The 20521-nt window shown below is 40.2% G+C and overlaps 1 protein-coding gene across 6 annotated transcripts in view; it reads left to right on the top strand.

The window, feature by feature from the left end:
• Positions 1–912: 912 nt before the first annotated feature.
• The window catches only part of MPPED1 (metallophosphoesterase domain containing 1), a 141283-nt gene continuing 121674 nt past the window's right edge, over positions 913–20521 (top strand). The window contains exons 1-3 of one of the 6 annotated variants that reach the window (XM_073000831.2): positions 913–1183; positions 9786–9942; positions 10172–10351. The gene's annotated coding sequence lies outside the window, so the exon portion shown is untranslated. Of the gene's footprint in view, positions 1184–1411; positions 1745–2509; positions 3111–9785; positions 9943–10171; positions 10352–20521 lie in introns of those variants that run through there. The other 5 variants (XM_073000832.2, XM_020788925.3, XM_078394211.1 and 2 more) reach the window with 5 other exon arrangements.

The following is a 20521-nucleotide window of genomic DNA, read 5'->3' as shown; positions in this document are numbered from 1 at the left end:
AGTTAGCACATACAAACATAAGCCAGAATGGTGATTAGGATCAATGTTCCTGGTCTCTCTGTGGCACAGTAGTTATAATTTAGTTCCACTCTCTGGTGGGCTGGTAGTACTTGTACAATACCGTAAATGCTGACTCTTTACTACATTGTTCTTAATGTAACTTTTCCATCACTCAGAGCAGAATGCTGCAAGCCATGATAACCCTATGCACTATGTTAGGGACAGCAACTTGGCTGAGGTCCTTCAGTAAATTCCATAGCCTGAGTTGATATAAAAGGCAGCCATGTTGGTGCTTGAAAATGAAAAAATGAAAATGAAATCCACAGCTAAGGAGTGCCTTTACTTAGCTTAAAAAAACAACACTCCGGACTTGAAAGCCTGTGCATTTTTCTTAAATTTGTGTTGTTCCTAACACAGGTTTTGTCTCCCTCTGGATAGCATGATCAGAGATTTTGGCTATACCTATAGAGTTTTCCACCCAGGTTTCCTCTCTATCCTCTTTTCCCTTTTGTGCCCAACAGATTGTAAGCCATTATTAGCAGAGAACAAACACGGAAATGTTGCAGAGAAATAAATGCCACATAGTTGGTGTCTTTCATCCAACTTCCTCAGCATGTGGCATCAACAGCTGGAACGCAGCATGGTGTCGCAGATAACTATGCTGAAGAAACGGTGATGAGAACCACCCGGGAGTACACACCACCACAGACGGATCCAATTCGCATTAGTTATTCTGGGTTTTAGGGTGTGATCTGCTGAACTGGTGTCCCAACCCACCTCAAGCGCACAAAGGGAGACAGGCATTCAGGCACTGGTGGGGACTCTTCCATTTCCCCCTTTGAGTCCCTCTTCGACCCCCCCCTCCACAACTGACTGCGAAACGAGGAAGCTTGCCGCGTTTCTTGCCTCCTTCCTTATCCATTTCCCTCTTTTCGTAGTAACGGCGGAACGAAGCGCCTCAATGCCTGCATGGGGGTGGGGGGTGGGGGGTGGGAGAAGGGGGTGGGTGGCGTTAGCTTCCTGGGCCCCCCAAAGGAGGTGGGGGCGAAGGCGGAGAAGGGGGAGGGAAGATACCGCGCTGGGTTGCCAGAGATGGTTGCCTGCTTTAAAAGAAGAAGGAGGAAAAAAAGAGATTTATCTATGTTATCCATGCGCGCTTTCCACAGCAAGCTCTGCGAAGAGAGTGAGTATTGGAGGGGGGGGGGGGAGGTCGGGCGGCGGCGCCTGATTTAGAACCCGCTCTTTCCTGAGAGGGGGGCAAAAAAATCCCCGAGGGGTGGCTGCTACCCGTTATTGGTGGCGGCGTCGCCTTTCCCTTCTGGAGGAAAACGATGGTCAGAGAGAACGACCCCGGTTGGCTTTTGTGGAAGGCGGGAAAAAAAAAAGTGGCCGAGAACCTGGGAATCCACCCACCCCGCCCCTTAGCGCCTTACAAAGCAAGCTGCCCCTCGGGCTTGTTTCGCGCCCCCCCCGCTTTAAAAAAAGGGAGGGAAGCCCCAAAGTGAGTGTGGGGGAGAGGCGGCGGCAGCCCGTAAAGCGAGAGGAAGGGCTGCTGTCTGACTGAGAATCTCGTCCCCTTCCAGCCGCCACAGGCTTTGCCCGCTGAAGAAGGATGCGTGCCTATTAGTATTATTTTAAACCTGCTTCTTCTTCATTTTTTTCAAAACCACCTCCCCCCCCCCACCGTATTTAAAAGCGCCGCCACTTCCTGCCCTCAGGCTCGGTTTGGCGGAGATGTTTGGAGGTAAGGGAGCCGGGCGTCTGGGGCTGTCACACATTTCTCCCTCGCTCGTTTATTAGGGCTCTCCTTCCCTCCCTCCCTCTGCGGTCTTCTTTCTTTCTCTTTCTCGATTTTTCTTGTCGGCTAGTTTGAGGCTTGGAAAAATAAAAATAAAGAGTGAGCCGCCGGGGAACGAAGAAGAAAAGAAACCCCGCCAAAGCCAACGTATGCTTCTTGGCACCTGGTCTCGCTTCAAGTGTGCCCTGTCCTCAGGCGACCACCTTTGGAAGTTACTTTTGTTTGCAGAGTTCTTTCTAGTGGAGGCTCCTCAGGTCAAAAGAGGCATTACATGCCCAGTGGTCCGCTCTGTATTTCCGCTCGGCTCATTTTCAACTGAGCGAGGGCACCGTCGTCTGCCCTCTCTTGGATGCGTGTTATGTGCAGGATACGCCTTTCTTACTTTGATTTGATGCCCCTCGTGGGTCATATTTTGGCTATTAGTTTGGTCAGCGGGGAGTATTACAGATTTACTGACTGTACAAAGGACCTTTAAAAGAAATTGATTCCCTACACCTCCCAGTCCTACACTTTTAAAATTCAAAATAGGTCTCTTGTTTTTATAATTAAAGCAGAAATGTTTTAAAAATTGATTGGTATCAACACCACTCTGAATTAGGTTGAATTTCTTAGGGGTGCCCATGGAAGTCGGGACAAGTGAGTTCATTGTCAGTAGTTTGTGCATTTATTGGGGTTTACAGCCCAACCCTGCTAACTCTCAGTGAAGTCCTTATTGAATTCATAGGGGCACAATGCATGCCACATGTATATCTTCAGCTAGGTTGGAGTCTGATAGGTTGGCATTCTGTTCTTTGCTTCTTGTTTTATTAATTTTTTACTGTATAATCGCCCCCCCCATTACTTCATTCATATTAATGGTAGCAAAAGGCAAATTGAAGTAATTCCAAAGAATGGAAAAAGTCTCTAGACCAAGGACATTGTTTCTCTGTATGAAATCTGTGTGCGGACTGAGTGTCTTCATTCTGCCAGAGAAGAGTATACAGTACAAGGGTATTCTTTGTATTTTGTAGGAGCATTTCAGTTTAGGTTTAGTATAACAAAATGCTGTAAATTATGGTGAAACAAACAATTGTTACTGTACTGCAGTTCTTGAATAGTTTATCAAGCTAAGGAGCAGTTACAGTATTACATTTTGAAAATGTTTTTCCTTGGATATACTACGAATTAAAAAGAAAGGAAAGAAATGCTACATTTGTATAAGAGGCATGCCCAGGGCATTCATAAATCTTCAGATAGAGCATGAAAAGGAAGTATAGTAGAGTTTGATAGTCTGCAGTAGAGTAGAAGGATGAACTGGACCTAAAACAACACTGTAAGCATGTTTGGATACATTATATATTTTGAGCTCGTAAAGAACATACTGTTTTCAAAGATGCTTTGGCCTTAATAAATGTGTGTTCTTGAAATCTTATTAGGTTATGTTGCCATATGCTTTTAAGTGTGATAAAATGTTGATATATACCAGGCTGTAATTTTATCATGGGGTTATAATGATCTGTTTAAGCTATCTTCTCTAGGTTTATTTCATTACTTGACAGGCAATTTTTAATAAAATGCAACCTTAACATTTCTACCTGCAAGGAATATATATTGTATGTATATGTAAGTAAATTCTTCTTTTTAATATGAATACACAATCTCTCTCTTTTTCTAAAATGGGAAAAATTGACTGTGTTAAAATCCTTAACTGAAGTGTGAGCAAGGGATGTTTTTCAAGAGTCAGTATTCATAGCCTTACAAAGCTTTTATTAATTACGAATTCAGCTTTCAGATATTAAAGAAATCCAGTCCTTAAAAACGGAGAAAAATACAGCTTGCTTAACTGTGGTGGTGTCAGTGTTTATTTGTATACTTTATATATTCAATGGAATTATTGGTCGGTAGTTGTAGTCTCAGTCAGTAGTCTAATACGAAAATATTTCAAAGATGCTTAGGTTCTTTGTCACTCTTGAGAAGTAGCTCATAATGTATAGAATGGTTCTGTTGAACAATTTCTGTGTTACAGTTCACTTTGTATTCTCAGAAAGGTAGGCTACAATTATAATAAATAGGTAATTGTCAAATAAGTTATGGAGACTATTGTTTATTCAAGATATAATTCAATGAGTGAACAACTCTCATTTGCGTGGTTTAATGGTATTTTGGCTATAACATCTTAGACTGTCTCCAGCAGATGAAACAGCAGCAGATAGATATTAGGGCAAGTTATTGTACTCAAGGGAGAGTTTCTTTAAAATTGAATATCTGATTACCAATGTCAGTCTTGTTTAGATTACAGCTGCCTTAGCCCCGAGCATTTTTATCTCACCTTAAACATTATACAAATAATATGTAAGCATTTAAACCTTGCCTGATTACAATACAGTAGAATTAACTAGTGCCCACATGTCATTCTTGCCAAATCATGTTTTGACAGTCTTAAAATAGAAGGTCAAATGAAGTACAGACTTGGTATATAACATTGTTTCAATAAGATTACTGTTTCTTTAGGATTTTCATTGCATCCTATGCTAGTATATAAAGCATTTCCAAAGTGTTATAACTTGTAGCGTATAGGTGGAAGGAGTTTACATTGTAACAAAAGTCGGTTCTTGTAAGACTGAGAAAGTGGTATGGTTTTTAAGTTAGACTGTTACATTACACTTGAACTAATGTAGGCCTATGTTGTAACAAATAAACATATGGCAGTTTAGAAATTATCTAATTCTAGTTTTAAAGTCCTCCCCTAATTCTTTCTAATATCAGGAGAAAAGGAAAGAGAAGGAAGAGGTGACAGTATCCCTAGCAGTTTTAAATGTCTTTTCCCAGCCCCCTAACTGATGATAGATGAAAAGTTAAGGTAATAAAAAGTTGATGTTTGTTAAATGAAATGCAGTAGATCATGGTTTTGGAAGTCTGTGTTTAATTGAGGAAGAGTGTGATGTTTCTGCGCAGGGGGATGAAAATCACAGGTAGCTTATCATGACTGGAGCAGGGACATGCTGCAATCCAAAATTTCAGTGTGAGATTCCCCCTCTGCTTGGACCACAAGGCATCCTAGATTAAACAGACATTTATGAATTTCTATTCTTGCCCATACAGTAAGGTAGTAAATTATACAGATGGACGGATAGGTTTGCAGAAAGAAGAGAATAAGGTTTACGCAGGATCATAGTCTGGATGATTTTGAAAAAAATTGGCATGGATGTTCCTGACAACCAGTTGTTCAAAATATCAGGAGCAAGTTGACTAAAAAAGAAAAAAAAGAAAAAAACCCAAACTATGCTGTTGATACAAACAAAGCAGGAGTGGATTCTTGCATAGAACTGTGAGATCCTTACAGCACAAGTATCCAAAACTAATTTCTGAGCTAATTTTCTGTATATTTGTATTTGTCTCCAGTTATTGGATCTGGGTCTTCATTTAAAGTAGAGTAGATTTTGTAAGCCTCAAATCTGCCCACCTCAGCTTTAACACCTATGGGATCTTGTTGTGGGGTGCAATGGCTGGTTTGGAGGGCTGTGAAATTTATTAGATGATTACAGGGTTGGGACTAGAGTGATTGCATGAGAGTTTTGCAAATTGAGGTACAGAGATACAGTCTAAAAACAAGGACACATAACGTATTTTGAAATCACTAACTAGCTTTTCACATTTGTTCATTCCTTTTGACTGTAAGTCGAGTTTTTCCATTGCGTGTGCAAAATGGCTTTATTTTGAATGTAGTTAAAGATATATCTTTTTGCCTGGAGTTCTTTAAACATAACTATTTAAACCATTTACTCATTAAAATACTCATTAAAATTACTCAGTTTCATGTACTTCAGTCTACAAAGCTAGACTGAAGATGCTGCCATTACATTTTAACAATAAAATGTGTGGAACCACTGGTTGTCCAAAACTCATAAATCATAAAAAAAATCATCTTAAGATAGTTTTAAAACAAATTTGAGGAGAATAATACATGGAAGCCATGATCCAGATATTCTTAAGAGCATGTTAAACTTCATCTATGCTGCTGCTTCGTGATGGCCAGTGGCATCAGTTTTTACAGCACTAACTACCAACTAATGGGGGAGAAATGAAGGATCAACAGATGTAATGTTAGAAGCAGCCTATAGTAAAATCCTTAATTAATACAAACATCTGAATATCACAACAGGATTTCCTCTCACTTTTGGGAGTGTGGAAATTAGCTTGCTTTGTTGCATGATTCATTTTAAGGACTTATACAGTGGACCCTCGACTTACAGACTTTTTGAGTTACAGACTTCTCTGGCTGCAAAATTTAGATTCGACTTGCAGCCGGAGAATCAACCTACAGACCAGAAAAAAACCAAAATGGAATAAAAATAGAATAAAAACTGCCAGTTATGGGATTAATCAGTTTTCAATGCATTGTAGGTCAATGGAGATTCGACCTACAGACTTTTCGACTTACAGCCACCGCTCCAATACGGATTAATTCCGTAAGTAGAGGGTCCACTGTACTTGGATCTCCTTTGAGGTCTGATTCCAGAAACCTGAAAAGACTGCATTGCCACACCACATCACTACAACATTGTCATGCTTCCAGGTCTAATTAGAGGATATCTCTAGTGTCTGTGTCTGGATCTGGTGATAAGTTGAAAGGAGCCAGTCCAGAGCCCCACACTGCATTGTCACTATTTTACTAAGGGAAATTTTCTGCATGGTCCCAATCAGCAGGCTTTACATGGTTAGAAGAGTTGCGAACAAGATGCCGACTTCAATAGCTGCTCGTTATTTGTTTATTCTGTATTATGTTCTTACCTTAAAATTTTTGTGGGATTACATGTATCTCCAAGTGGTCCCCTATTAAAACGATGATGAGACTGAAGTTATCTATCAGTGCTACAGTATTTTGCAGTTCTGTGTGATTTTTTGGGAGCTCAGACTAAGAAGCTGCAACTTATATTTGCTGTTTCAATGGAATATTGTAATTGTCTATTAAAGCATATAATGTCCAAAACTCCACTGCTTAGCATAATAAATCACACAAGAGTAAGCCCACTGAATACACTGAGATTGAGTCAATCAACTCCTCCACAAGTTCAATTGATTTAAATGGGCCTACTCTAACTGCAGCTTACTATGCTATACTAGTCTATAGGTCTACTCTATCCTAAGTAGAATAGGTCCATTTGAATCAATGGAATTTACAAAAGAGTTGACTCAGCATAATTCAGTGGTCTTCCTGTAGTTTTATTTACTATGCTAAACAACAGAATTTTGTCCAATATGATATTGCTTTAATGGAAGCAGATGTTTTCTCTACTAGAAGAGAAAACATTCTTAGCAGCTATCAAATATCTTTGAAGGTTTTTAAATATGTATGCACACAGTGAGGAAGATATATTAGAGCATTCTTGTCACATTTTTTGTATAAAGAGGAATCCAGGGCAAATCGGGTATGATGTTATGTATCGGTCATTTTTGACAATATATTATATACTGTTGAAAAGATTATGGCTTTTCAGTAATTGCTTGCACCTGTCTTATTTATGTAAATGCTGCACTAACCTTGTATTTATGTATATTGGGTGAATATTGTGAAAAAAACTGTGAAATGAAGTGTGCTTAAAATTAAATAAAAATATTGGTAGATTTTGTGTTAAGTGGAAACCAGGTAAATGAAAAAAGGTAAATCAAGTTAGAGTGAAGGAATGGTCATTATGACTCTGAATGCAGTCAAAGTAGCCTCAGTATAGCAATGTAAGATACAGAAGTGGGGCTCTGTTGTATGTTCTGTTTTATTCAGTGGTGCTTAAGCCAGGGATATGTACATAGGACTGCAGACAATCCTGGACATGTCTGCTCAGGAGTAGCTCTGTAAATGTGCCAGGTAAGCATGTATAGGATTGCAACCTGATGGAGCAATACTTTTGGTCATTGCTGTGCTAACTTAGGAAAGCATGGCTTTTATTATTTGTCAGTTGTCTTACTTTAAACGAATAAAGAGGCCTGTAGCACTGAAAAGGTGTAACATTTTCATTGGATTTTGAGCTTTTGTGAATGAGAGCTTTCCGGAACTGAGCTTGTTTGAGTTTTGTGCACCTACTTTGTTAAATACCACAGCACAGGATTTTTTTGTTCCTTTTGTTGCAAAAATTGAATGCAGCAGTCTCATGCAATCTATGAATAAAAACTATCAGTTCTTGTTTTACTACAACAGTCGAGGCAACAAAGCTAATTTGCTGTTTGAACTTCACTCCATAAATGATTCCGGGTGGGCTTAAAATAAAATAATTGATATAAGAATTATTTTTTTTGCATGAAATTGAAAGAAACTACAGTGGTGCCTCGCTTAGCGAGTGCTTCGCTATGCGATGAATTCGCATAGCGAGGGGGTCCGGGCCATCGCTGGAGCATTCGCTCAGCGATGGCCCCTATGGCGATTTTTCGCTTTGCGATGATCGCTAAGCGATTCGCTTAGCGATCTTCGCAAAACGAAGCGGGGGAGAACAGCTGATCGGCGGTTCCAAAATGGCCGCCGGAAGGTCCGCGCCGCATTTTCGCGCCCTGCCCTCGCTTACCGAGGGCGCGAAAATGGCGGCGCTATGGAAGAAACATCGCTTAACGGTGAGTTTTCAAGCCATAGGAACGCATTGAACGAAGTTCAATGCGTTTCTATGGCTTTTTTAGTCCCGTTTAGCGATGTTTTCGCATAGCGAAGGTTAATCCGGAACGGATTAACCTCGCTATGCGAGGCACCACTGTACTTGAGAAATATTAAGTTTAGGCACAGTCTTAAGTTTAGCACATAGTTATAGAAACAGCAAACAAAAGATTTGTTTGCTGTTTTGTTCAGGCTAGATCTTTAACAAAACTAAGTTACTAGATTGGTCAAAGGGAGAAGATTTTTACTGTATCATAATTGTATAATTGTTCAGAGTGACTCAGGAAAAACATTTAATGTTTGGATTGGGAGTCATTAAATAAATGGATGGGCAAGCATCATGTTGATGGAGAACCTGACAAAGAGAATGAATCATTCCCTTGAAGCACTTTTTTGTGGTAAATGAGCAGTTATTTCTTCCTATTACTTTTTGTACAGAATGGGTCTCTGATTTATTATGATTTTTGAGGCAACATTATACTTGTATACAATGCTTTATGCATGGATTTAATTAGATTTGGAGCACCCCCATATTTGGCAGCTGTAAAATTAAGATAGCATTTCATCTTTAAACTTAGAAGAGGCTGTTGGGTGTGAGTGGGTAACAAATTATGTATAGTCATAGGTGTTTTTATAATGTAATCAAAATTGGAGGCTTTTACAAAGTTAAAGAGAGAAAGCCAAATGAGTGTGGGAAAAGGGAATCATTGATAAAGTAAACACAGGGAGAGAGATTTTGGCTTACCAATGGGAAGCCAAAACATAGAAGGGCTACAGATAATATTTGGGAAGTTATTTCCAGCAAAATTGGATAAGTAGTAACACTGGTTGAATGGTTATTGGGGACCTTGGACCTTGGATGATAAGGGAATGGGCAGGAGAGAGCTGGAAGAAAGAGACAGAGTTCGATTGAGAAAGTTTAGGACTAAAGGAGATTCTAGCAGAAGACATTGTTTTGAGAAAAGACAGAGATACAAAGAGAAACTGTGAAGGATATGATAGAAGGAACTCCAGAAAAATAACGCAAAAATAAAAGATGGGTTCAAAGCAGCAAGTGATTCACCTATGGTACTCTCTATCAAGAGGATCTGAATGGTGAAATTGTCACCAAAGTGTAAAATAGAACTATATCATATTCCAAATCAATTGTGTGGATTATTTTTTGTGTAGAAAACAGTGATCTTTCTGAACAGTTGCAGATGTTTGGGTTCTCCAAGATTTTGGACATTACAGTGACTATAGATCATTTTATTTTCAAAGCAATAGGGAAGTAACAGTAAGTAGAAAGATACAAATTGCAGTTTGACTCTTGCGACCATGTGGAAGAGCCACCAGATACAAGCTGTTTCATTTTCTTTTCCCCTTTAACAGGTTTTCTGGAGTAAGGATAAAGCCAGAAGAAGTGGTGGAAAAGCACAGGAGGGTACAGCTGGAAGATGAAGCCATGTAAAGCTCCTGCAAAATTCAGCAGAGTGATGGCATGCTAAAAGCCCCATCTGAATGGGTTGTGATTTCCGGAAGGAACCAGGTACTACATAAAACCAGTCTCTTGCTTCTGACCTTAGATGGGGCAGCAGATTAATACAGCTCTAAAAATCTTTGATATAAATAAAGCTTAAAAGTTTGGAACACAGACTGTTTAGTTCCAGAAGATGCAATCCAATAGTCTTGAAATAAATGTTATGATAACATATAGTAACTATGAAAATATAACTGATACCACAGATACAAAAAAAGGCTTTTCCATCTCCTTGCAGATCATCCCTTGCACATGTTGTGGCACCTGATTGTACATTACACAACATGGTAGGAGTCCATAATTATAATTCAGGTCCATGGCAGAGCAAGCAGACTCTTTCTATTCCTCTGATTGACAGTTCCATCTCTACAGACTAAATCGACCAGTAACCAGTCCATTGTGATTACACCAGCAAAAGGTAATGTTCTTGTGGCCATGCTCTTGGGTATTGAAATGCCTGGCCTAACCAGTATGGATGTCTCATATGATCCACTGATCACAGGGAGTGGGATTGACATATTATATACTGCCTGGATTTGGAAAGAATAACAAGCTAGGGATCTGCTGGAACATTGACTTGTGATGTATGAACAGCAGGCTGGTGTATGTTTCCCTGTTGCTCCTGATTGCACAGATAGCAGCTAAAGTGCTCCACTGTTTGTTTGGCATATTGTCCAAAGCTTTGGTTTGTTTCTCCTTAAAATCAGAAAAGGAATCCAGAGTTTGTTTTAAATTTCCCATTCTGATTTGTCGGGGAAGAAACAGAACAAGGAAGAATTGTGATATGTATTCGCGAAGAATTGTGAGCTTATTCAGATGACCTGACAAACAACCACATATTGTGTTTTCCTAAAAATAAGCCAGGGTCTTATATTAATTTTTGGTCCAAAAATGCATTAGGGTTTATTTTCAGGGGATGTTTTATTTTACAGTCATATCATCTTCTGGTTGCTGCACAATACTGCACAGTGGTGGAGGGTGGGGTTTCACTTAACTATTGCTTATTTTGGGGATAAGGCTTATATTACGAGCCTCTTGAAAAATCATACTAGGGCTTATTTTCAGGTTAGGGCTTATTTTCAGGGAAATAGGGAAGTAAAGCTTTGTAATTTTTCTAGCTGTTCCTGCTGTGGGCAGGATATACTAGGCAGGGTGTACCAGCATCCTGTTCATAAATGATAAGCCAGATTTCCTGTGGACCCATGGTTTATCATGTCATCCAAAGTTTATGAGATGCCAATGGAGTTTAGGCTTATGGTTTAAGCCTGTTGCTAACAGCTGAACTGGTCACTGGTACAATATGATTTCAAGTCATACTGGCTGATTTCCTATCCAGGCAATAACAAGCTTTCTTATTTCTCTTTGTAAGCATGAACACAGGATATTTAGGCGACATAATACCTCTGTGTGCGTTCAGTAACATGTCTTGCAAACCAGGCAGTGCACTTAATTGTAATTTAACATTAATATCAATAAAGTGTTGAAATCCCATCCATTATTAGAAACATGATTTTTGTAGCTTTTGAAAGGTAATTCATAATAGTCCTGTCTTTGAGGAATGAAAAGAGAAAGGGAGAAATCTTAAATGACTTTTTAAATTGCAGCTTAAAATGTCCCCAAGGAATGGGTTCTCCTTTCAGCATGCTTGTTTAACTTCCATTGTCAGTAAAGCAGATACAAGGCAGTTAAAATTCTAATTGGTTGGCTTATAAGAGCATATTTGAGTGCTACAGAGTTTCGACTTAAAATTATACTTTATAAAAAGGGTAGCTCATTTAAATGTTTGGCTCTGAGTATGCCAGTTGTTTTAAGCCTTATCGTTCATCTTGTATGTAGGCACACGTATTGATCTCTGACTTAATGTTCATTCATCATGCTAACATGGATTTCAGTTTCCTAAAATGGAAAAATGTTGTTGATTATGACATAGAAAAACTCAAGGCTTGAATTTATTTATTTATTTTATTTATTTATATCCCGCCTATCTAGTCAGCTCTGGACCACTCTAGGTGGCTAACAAACAAAGGATAATAAAAGTAAACATATATAAGGTGGGATAAATAATAAAAACTTTGCAAAGATGGAAAACCAGTGGAAAGGGGAAGGAAAGGGACGTCAGGAATTGTCTGGCGGGAAGGCCTGCCGGAACATCCATGTCTTCAATTGATTCTTGAAGATACCCAGCGAGGGAGCCCCGCGAATCCCAGGAGGTAGATTGTTCCAGAGGTGAGGAGCCACCGCTGAGAAGGCCCGATTTCTTGTCTTCTCCTTCCGGGCCTTCCTCGGCGTTAGGCTCCTCAGCCTCACCTCCTGGCTCACAGAAGTGACACGGGTAGATCTTGGTGGGAGTAGGCATTCCACCAGATATGGAGGCCCTAAACCATTTAGGGCTTTATACGTGAGCATCAACACTTTGAAGTCGATGCGGAAACGGATGGGCAGCCAATGCAGTGCAGCCAGAGTGGACGATATATGTTGGAATTTTTTCACTCCACTGAGTAATCTGGCCGCCGCGTTCTGCACCACCTGTAGCTTCCGCAGCAACCTCAAAGGCAGCCCCACGTAGAGCACATTACAGTGGTCTAATCTTGAGATTACGAGCGCATGTACCAAGGTAGTGAGCGCCCCCACATCAAGGTAGGGCTGCAGCTGGGCTATCCGCCTGAGATGAAAATCAAGGCTTGAGTTTTCTGTAATGAGCCTTGGTTTTCACACCTTGTTCCCCCCTCTCTCTGCTGTTGTAGTGATCCTAGATACAGAAATTATGGGAGGAACTGGCATCTGCTGTATGAGATGTAATGGCAGATAAAGTTCTAATATTAGGTAGAGAAGGCTGCCTCCGGTAGCAGAGTCTAGCCTCATGAGAGGGCAACAGATTGTGAGTTATTTACTTAGGATTTCTTTTTTTTTTCTTTGTTTAATAGGTAGATTATGGGGAAAGTTGTTAGTGGACTTTTCCAGGTCATGTACCATAGTAACTTCACTGACATTGACTTGTATGAATGGGAAGATACAAGTAGCTGATGCACTTTAAGTGGACAAGTGTCTTGAGAGTAGTACTGGGCAGTGACTGTTGTAGGATGCTTTGGTTAATTGACTTAAAAATCAATTCTATAAGTAGTAGCTGGGGAAGGCGACTTGCATACAATTAGCAGTTGAGTTCTGTTGCTCAGAGAGGGGAAGGTACTTATAGGGAAGAAGTGAGAGGGGTGGCACTTCTGCTAAAATTATCTTTAATTGTTAAAGATCCACTCCAGAGATTGGTACATTTGGTAACTCCACATGAGAATCCTGCATTCTATTTAGATGGGTTGTGGGCAGGTCTCAGAAGATAGAAACCTATCCACATTATTCAGAAGATGGAATTGAGAAGAAGTTGGTGCACCTCCATCTCTCTCCCACCTCAGGAGTGTATAAGGACTACAGCACAAGGGAAGAAATAAAAACTCCCCTTCACTTTTTTTTCTAATAGAATTTTCTCTCAGTTGCTGTTTACTATTTTGCTGTAAATTTGTTATCCTTGTGTGATGGGGTATTTCATCAGTAAAATAGTTAGGAAGGAAAACAGAAATCTCTCTGTGTGGTGGTACAGCTAAGACTGGGTCCCCTTGAGATGCTGCTTGAGTGAGGAGGGAAGCAGTTAGTTTTCTGTGGGGTGCAGTGATTGACAGTTGAAACCCCAATGAATCTCAAGACCTCTCCTGGATGCTCCATCCACTGAATCTCTGGGGGAGGATCTATTAATCAGGTCATCAGACTATATTTGTCTGCTTCCTCCCTAGATAGCTGCAGGGCGAAGTGAGAGAGATGCATCACTGTTTAGATTAGTTTTTTGCATTATGGAATTTTTTTTCTTTTTCTCTTTGTTCTCATGCTACTTTATTAAACTATACTCATTTGCACTATAAGGTTTGAGTTTGTGTAACTTTTGATGGATGACTGCTTTCTTGTTTGGGCTTCAAGTCACGATTCAGTCACAAGAAGTATGTTAGCGTTTTTCTTCTGACCCTCTTCTGTTTTTGTTTCTTTTAAAAATGTATTCATGCAGTGGTGCAAACAACAATGCTTACTGGTCTTTGTGGCATAGATACTTAACATGCAGTCCTTCTACTATCATACTCCTTAATCTGCTTGCCCTTGTGCTACAGCCTGGGTGATTTCCCTTTTCCACTAGGCACACCCGAAATCCTATTGTGTGTTTTCCACACTTTTGAAAGCCATCATTTCCATCGTATTTTCTTTACAGTATCCTAGATCCTAGATACTTCAGCTGCCTGCTGCTCTTTCTGACCTACGTGCATACAAGTGAAATCCCACTTCTTCTGGGATTTTACTAAGGAAACCACATTTTCCTCTCTGCCATCCTCCTGGCTTTACCTATAGATTAGTACAAGCCTGTAGTCTCTAATAAGCTGCCGATTACTCTTGGGAGACTAGAAGTTAAGAGGCCAGCACATCTTCTGTTTCACTAAGCAAGTCAGCTTCTTGCTCTCTATTACAGCCCTTGCCTTAAGTACCTGTTGACTATTATACAGGCCAGTACCCTCTGAGTCAGCTGCCTGCTGCTCTTTTCCCTGACTTCACCAAGTAAACCACCCCTCTCCTATAAAGGAAGGAAGCCACAGCAAAAGAGTGTCAGGGACATGCAGATTCCTTTTGATATATATCCCCACTCTGCCTGTCACTGCTAAGCCAAATGTTAATAGCCCTGTAAACAGTATGTACTTGCCATAAAGCCTTGCCATGGCAACACATTGGCAGGACTGGTCATGTTGGATTTCAGGAAACAGTTGGGGTTTCACAGAGAGGCTGTCTAATTCTTCCACCATAGAATAAATAATAAGGTATGGGCAGGAAAGCTGTTCAGGACAGGGACATGTTTCCATGAAGGAGGTCTTTATTTGACTCAGTTGAGCAAGGAGAGAGGACAGAAGACAGAATTGGCCAGGAATGGACCTCTTCTAGAAATGTGGAATTCCCTGTAATTGCGATATGAGCACATATGTGACTCCTGAAGGCTTCAAACAGGGATGTTCTCAGCTCTATTCAGAGACACCAGGGATTCATGCTTGCACCTTCTTGCATTCTAAGCATACATACACTTGGCCACTGATTTATGGTCCATTCTCGTAGGCTATAATATCTCTACTGTTTATTTTATTAATTCCTCTTCTGGGCATTTGCCCTGATGGTGGTACTTATGAGCGAGGAGCAGGAACTGAACCACAAAGCAGAAAAACCACAAACCATCATGAACCACCAGTTTTCTGGTTCATGCCCATCTCTAGTGCTTTGTGTGTGTGTGTGTGTGTGTGTGTGGGGGTAATATGAAGACTGCAAACATTCTGGGTTCTTTTTATCACTTTTAAAAATAGCCTACTCCCTAGAATTCAGTCTCTTTAGAATCTGTAGTGTTCATCTTATTGAAAGAAATAGTGTTTTTTACTGATTTTATTTATCAAATAGGTAGTCTTGAGACCTTTTACTTCCAAAGCAGAGTCACTGGTCAACATTTTCTGTTTATATTCTTTCATATGGGCATTTGTTTCTTGTGAATATTTATTTGTTAGCTAGTGTCAGATCTCTTAGACATAGGCTTTAAAAATTACCTGGAATTTGACAAAGCCCTATTCTGATCTAAAGAATACATTGATTTTGGATTGTTTAAGATCAGATTATGGCAGTTTGTCTGAAACCTATCTCACATGTTTCCTTTGAGACATAATGTATGGAAATAAAGCTCTAGTAATAATTTATTTGGAGCCATTATTTCAGATATTAAGATTAAAATTAAGGTCTTCCTTTCCCCCTCAAAAGGTGCCCAAAGTTCTAAAATATAAGTTAAATTACAGTGGTGCCTCGCTTAACGAGTGCACCGTTTAACGAAAAATCCGTATAGCGATCCCTTTTTGGGGATCGCTATACGGATCAGCCCCAATCGCCGCACTCGCTTTGCGACGATTGGGGCTCCGGCGGCCATTTTGGAGCCGCCGAACAGCTGATCGGCGGCTCCAAAATGGCCGCCGCATGACCCGAAATGGCCCCTATCAGCGTTTTCGCGCCCTCCCCATAAGCAAGGGGAGGGCGCGAAAACGCTGATAGGGGCCATTTCGGGTCATCCGGCGGCCATTTTGGAGCCGCCGATCAGCTGATCGGCGGCTCCAAAATGGCCGCCGGACACGAAAACATCGCTGGAGGGGTGAGTTTGCACACTTATTGGAATGCATTAAACTAAGTTTAATGCGTTCCAATAGGTTTTACTTACCCGCACAGCGATGTTTTTGTATAGCGAAGGTTAATCCGGAACGGATTAACCTCGCTATATGGGGCACCACTGTACTTAAAAATTACATCTATAAAATACTTATGTTAAAAAGATTAATTCATGGAATCTAAACTTTCATTTAATATTTTTTAAATACAGGCCTTCCATTTCCAAGTATAATCATTTGCATTCAAGGTTCAGAAAATCCTGTTGCAAACATCTTTTGACAATTTGCCGTCTACTTTTTCCCTGGCTGTGTTTATTGTACCATTGCTTCACAGTACATATACAGCATCTGTGACTATTTGTTTAAGCACCATTTCTGTAAGCTAGCATATTCTTTATTAGGTACATTTTTAAAAGTTGCAGTTGTGGATGAATACTCATTCATTTGATTTTTCAAGCTGCCTCCAACTTGGTGTGTACGTGAAAGTAAATAGTGGATGTCTGTCCTTTAGGCAGTGGGTTCCCAACCTGCGGTTCATGACCTGCAAAGATGTTGTGAAATGTTTTCTAAGGGGTCACTACAATTACTTTTAGTTGCAATTACTTTTATATTTGTTATATTAAATATGGTGTATACAATGCTGTCATTTTAATCCTCCTGATACACAGATAAATTTAATATGAACCGGAATTGCAGGCAACTCAGAGTTCTTACTTATGCACCCCTCTGGGTGGATTTTCCTTTCATGTATGTGCATCACTCCTATACTCTCTGAAAGAGCTACTCTTGCTCATTTCTCTCTGCTCCTCCACATCCACCTTTGAAGCACTGATTTCATCCCTTTGGACGTTACCATAAGCCTAGCTCAGAGAGGCCTGAATATGGTGAGCACTCAGTTCACGCCAGGAATGCTGATGCCTAAGATGGTGGCAGGATTGAAAAGTTGCTGTTGCCACTACAGAGGCACCTTTCACTCCACCTGAGTCTTCCAGATGCAGCAATGGGGGGTGGAGCAAAGGGAAAGAGATGCCTCTGGGCCCTACCTGAGTCATGGAGGAGGAAGACAAGATGGGCAAAAAAAGGTGAGGTAGGAGAACCAGAGAGGCGGGCATGGGGGAGGTGTTTATTTGGGCTTTAGGGGGAGGGGCTTTTCATTGATGGGGCTCTTTTGGGGAGAGGAGACTGGAAGAGAGGGTCATTTTCAAATCCAAAAATTAAACTCAAAGTTTATTAACATTTTTTTCTTCTCAAATTTTATCTGGTAGAGGCAGATTTACAGGCCCCCATGATTATATATTATTACATTAATATGATTTCATTAGGTTATAATTATATTATAAAATCTGTTTTGAATGTGTTTATTCCATTAAAATGCCTTTTTATGCAAGTCTGCCAGAGGTGTGTGTGTTACAAGTTACTTGGATATTATGAAAGGAGGTCGCAACTCAAAAAGGTTTGGGAAACACTGCTGTAAACATTCTGTAAGGTATCTACACAGGGATTGCCAGTGCAGTATTAATGCTTTTTTGTTGGTTGGAAATCATGATGGGAATAATTCCTGCCCATCAACATTTCTAGCAATTGTGTCAGATCGTGTAAGATGAGGCAGTATATCCTGTGCAAATGCAACATAAAAATATGTGCTCATACATCCTTATCATATGCATAACTTGAATTATAGATTATATCTAATGTTATTCTCGGTTTATATGACAAGTTTTTCTTCCATTCCTCACACCGTTGCTGCATGTCAACCATAAACCTGTGCTGGAGGGTTCCTCAATCCTCCACAGAGGTTTTGAGATAACGGTGTGTGTGTGTGTGTGTGTGTGTGTGTGTGTGTGTGTGTGTGTGTGTGTGTGTGTGTGTGTGTGTGTGTGTGTGTGTGTGTATGCGTGCGTGCGCAGCAGCAGCAGCAGCAGCAGCAGCAGAGAGATGGACGCACTTGAGATGAATCAATTCTATAGAACAACTCTACTGATTCTGTAGTGATGAAACATCTTGATTATTGGATATTATCAAATGATACTGAAAGCCCTATTTTAAAAAAACTATCTGCGAACACTTATACCACTGAATATTCAAACAGATGTTGTAGAGCTTTCCAGCAGTGATGCTCTTTTGAAATGAGATGTTAACCAGGTTCAACATAATTCTGGAAATTTTCTTCTGTTTGACTTGTACAAGAAAAACATTGAATGTTTCAGCACTTGGAAAAAAATAATTGATGGAAGTGTTTCCAAACTGCACTTTTAAACATAATGCTATATGGGATATAATACTGTGGTTATTTATCTATAATATTTTATCTATAATATTTTTACCTCGCCTTTCTCCTTAAGAGGGACCCAAGTTGGCTTACATCATTAAAATACAATGTTGAAAGCTAAAAAGAATCAAACAGATATCACACTAAACAACAGTAAACAAAAGCAGCACTAAAAACACATTCAAAGCAGTAAGGCACAAACATTCATTTAAAAGCTGCACTCAGGCAGCCAGTCATTAAGGGAAAGCTTTCCTGAAGAGAAAGGTCTTTGCTTGCTCATAGAAGGACAGTGAAGACGGGGGGGGGGGCATCCTGGCCTCCTGTGGGAGGGAGTTTCAAAGTCGGCAACAAAGAAGGCCCTCTCTTGTGTTCCCACCAAACATACCTGTGAGGGTGATCTCTCCTGTTGACCTTAAAAGCCAGGCAGGCTTATAAAGGGAGGTCCAGTCCTTGAGATAGCTTGGACCTAAGCCATTTAGGGATTTATATTACCCTGTTTCCTGGAAAATAAGCCCTAACCTGAAAATAAGCCCTAGTAGGATTTTTAGGATGCTCGTAATATAAGCCCTACCCCCCAAAATAAGCCCTAGTGAAGTGAAAGCCCACCCTCCACCACTGTGCAGCAACCAGAAGATGACATGACTGCATTTGAATAAATGTAGATAGTTGTACATGAAAAAAAAATCCCATGAAAATAAGCCTTAATGCGCTTTTTGGAGCAAAATTATTATAAGACCCTGGGGAGATGCAGGTTCCTCATTTTTACTAGAGCAAGTGTGAAACATGGGCAGAGATTTACAGCTTGCATTCTGGTGATCTCCCAAGCCCTTAGAAGCTAGTGGACGTGTATTTGCCTTTTCAACCTTAAAACTTTGGGTGAAAGCCATATATCCTCATGGTCCCATTGCTAAGCAAATACTTAGAATCAAGCAGCAAGTCCACGGTGCAAGAACATCAGGCGCAGTAAGCAAACGGAATTTCCTGCTCCACCTTCCCCCAACTTTTTAAAAGTACAGTGGTGCCTCGCAAGACAAGCACTTCGTTTAACAATGAAATTACATAATGAAGAAGTTTTTGCGATCGCAAAACGATGTTTCCTATGGGTTTTTTTCACTTTGCTTCACTAACCAATTATCGCAAAATGGCGATTTTCGCACAGCTGATTGGCGGTTTCAAAATGGCCACCAGGTAAAAAAAATGGCTACCCGCTGTTTTCTGGGACGGATTCCTCGCTGCACGGGCAGCAAAAATGGCTGTGCTATGGAGGATCTTCACTGGACAGTGAGTTTCAAGCCCATAGGAACGCATTAATCGGGTTTTAATGCATTTCTATGGGCTTTTTAATTTTGCTTTACGATGTTTTCGTTCTACAGCGATTTCGCTGGAATGAATTAACATCGTAATGCGAGGCACCACTGTATTGCTGAAAAGTCCAAAGCAGACTAAGACTAAGACAGATTGCTTTTATTTCTGGACAAAAGGGGATGAATGGGGCCTAAAGCAGACACTTGATGGTGGAATCTTTAAGCACTCCAAAATAACTGAGACCCGCCTGTTCTGTGCTTGTATCTGCACACCTACCTCTGGGTTTAAGTCAAGCAGCGACAAGATAATCAAACCAAAAGATCTGTGCCTGTGAGCAAAATCCATTCTCCAACCTTTAAACCTGCTCTGGCAAGTTGCTAGAAGACTGAAGAAGCCAGACCTTCTGACTGGACTATCTTACCACAGGACACACGATATTAGTACATTCTACAATATATGCTTGCCATTATATGTATCTGAATTTTTCTGTTCCTAGAACTGCTAGTATTATTAAGTCAAACTAATTTTGAAGACCTTTTTAAAAAATTTATTATTATTATTTTATTATTTTATTATTTTATTACTGGTAGGGTATATCTATATGCTTACTCCTAGTAATATACATTTTTACTATATGTATATATGTTATGGTCTAGTACAGGAATAACCTGCTCTTGTTGGACAATGGTTTTTACTAGACAGGGTTATAAAGTACATGGGGTTTCTCCAATACATGGAAACTTATTAGCAGAGAGGAAAGGGAGACGTGGTGGCGCTGTGGGCTAAACCGCAGAAGCCTGTG

This window comes from Pogona vitticeps, chromosome 5, assembly GCF_051106095.1.
Source record: "Pogona vitticeps strain Pit_001003342236 chromosome 5, PviZW2.1, whole genome shotgun sequence".
Classification (NCBI taxonomy): domain Eukaryota; kingdom Metazoa; phylum Chordata; class Lepidosauria; order Squamata; family Agamidae; genus Pogona; species Pogona vitticeps.
This window is presented reverse-complemented; position numbering and strand designations above follow the sequence as displayed.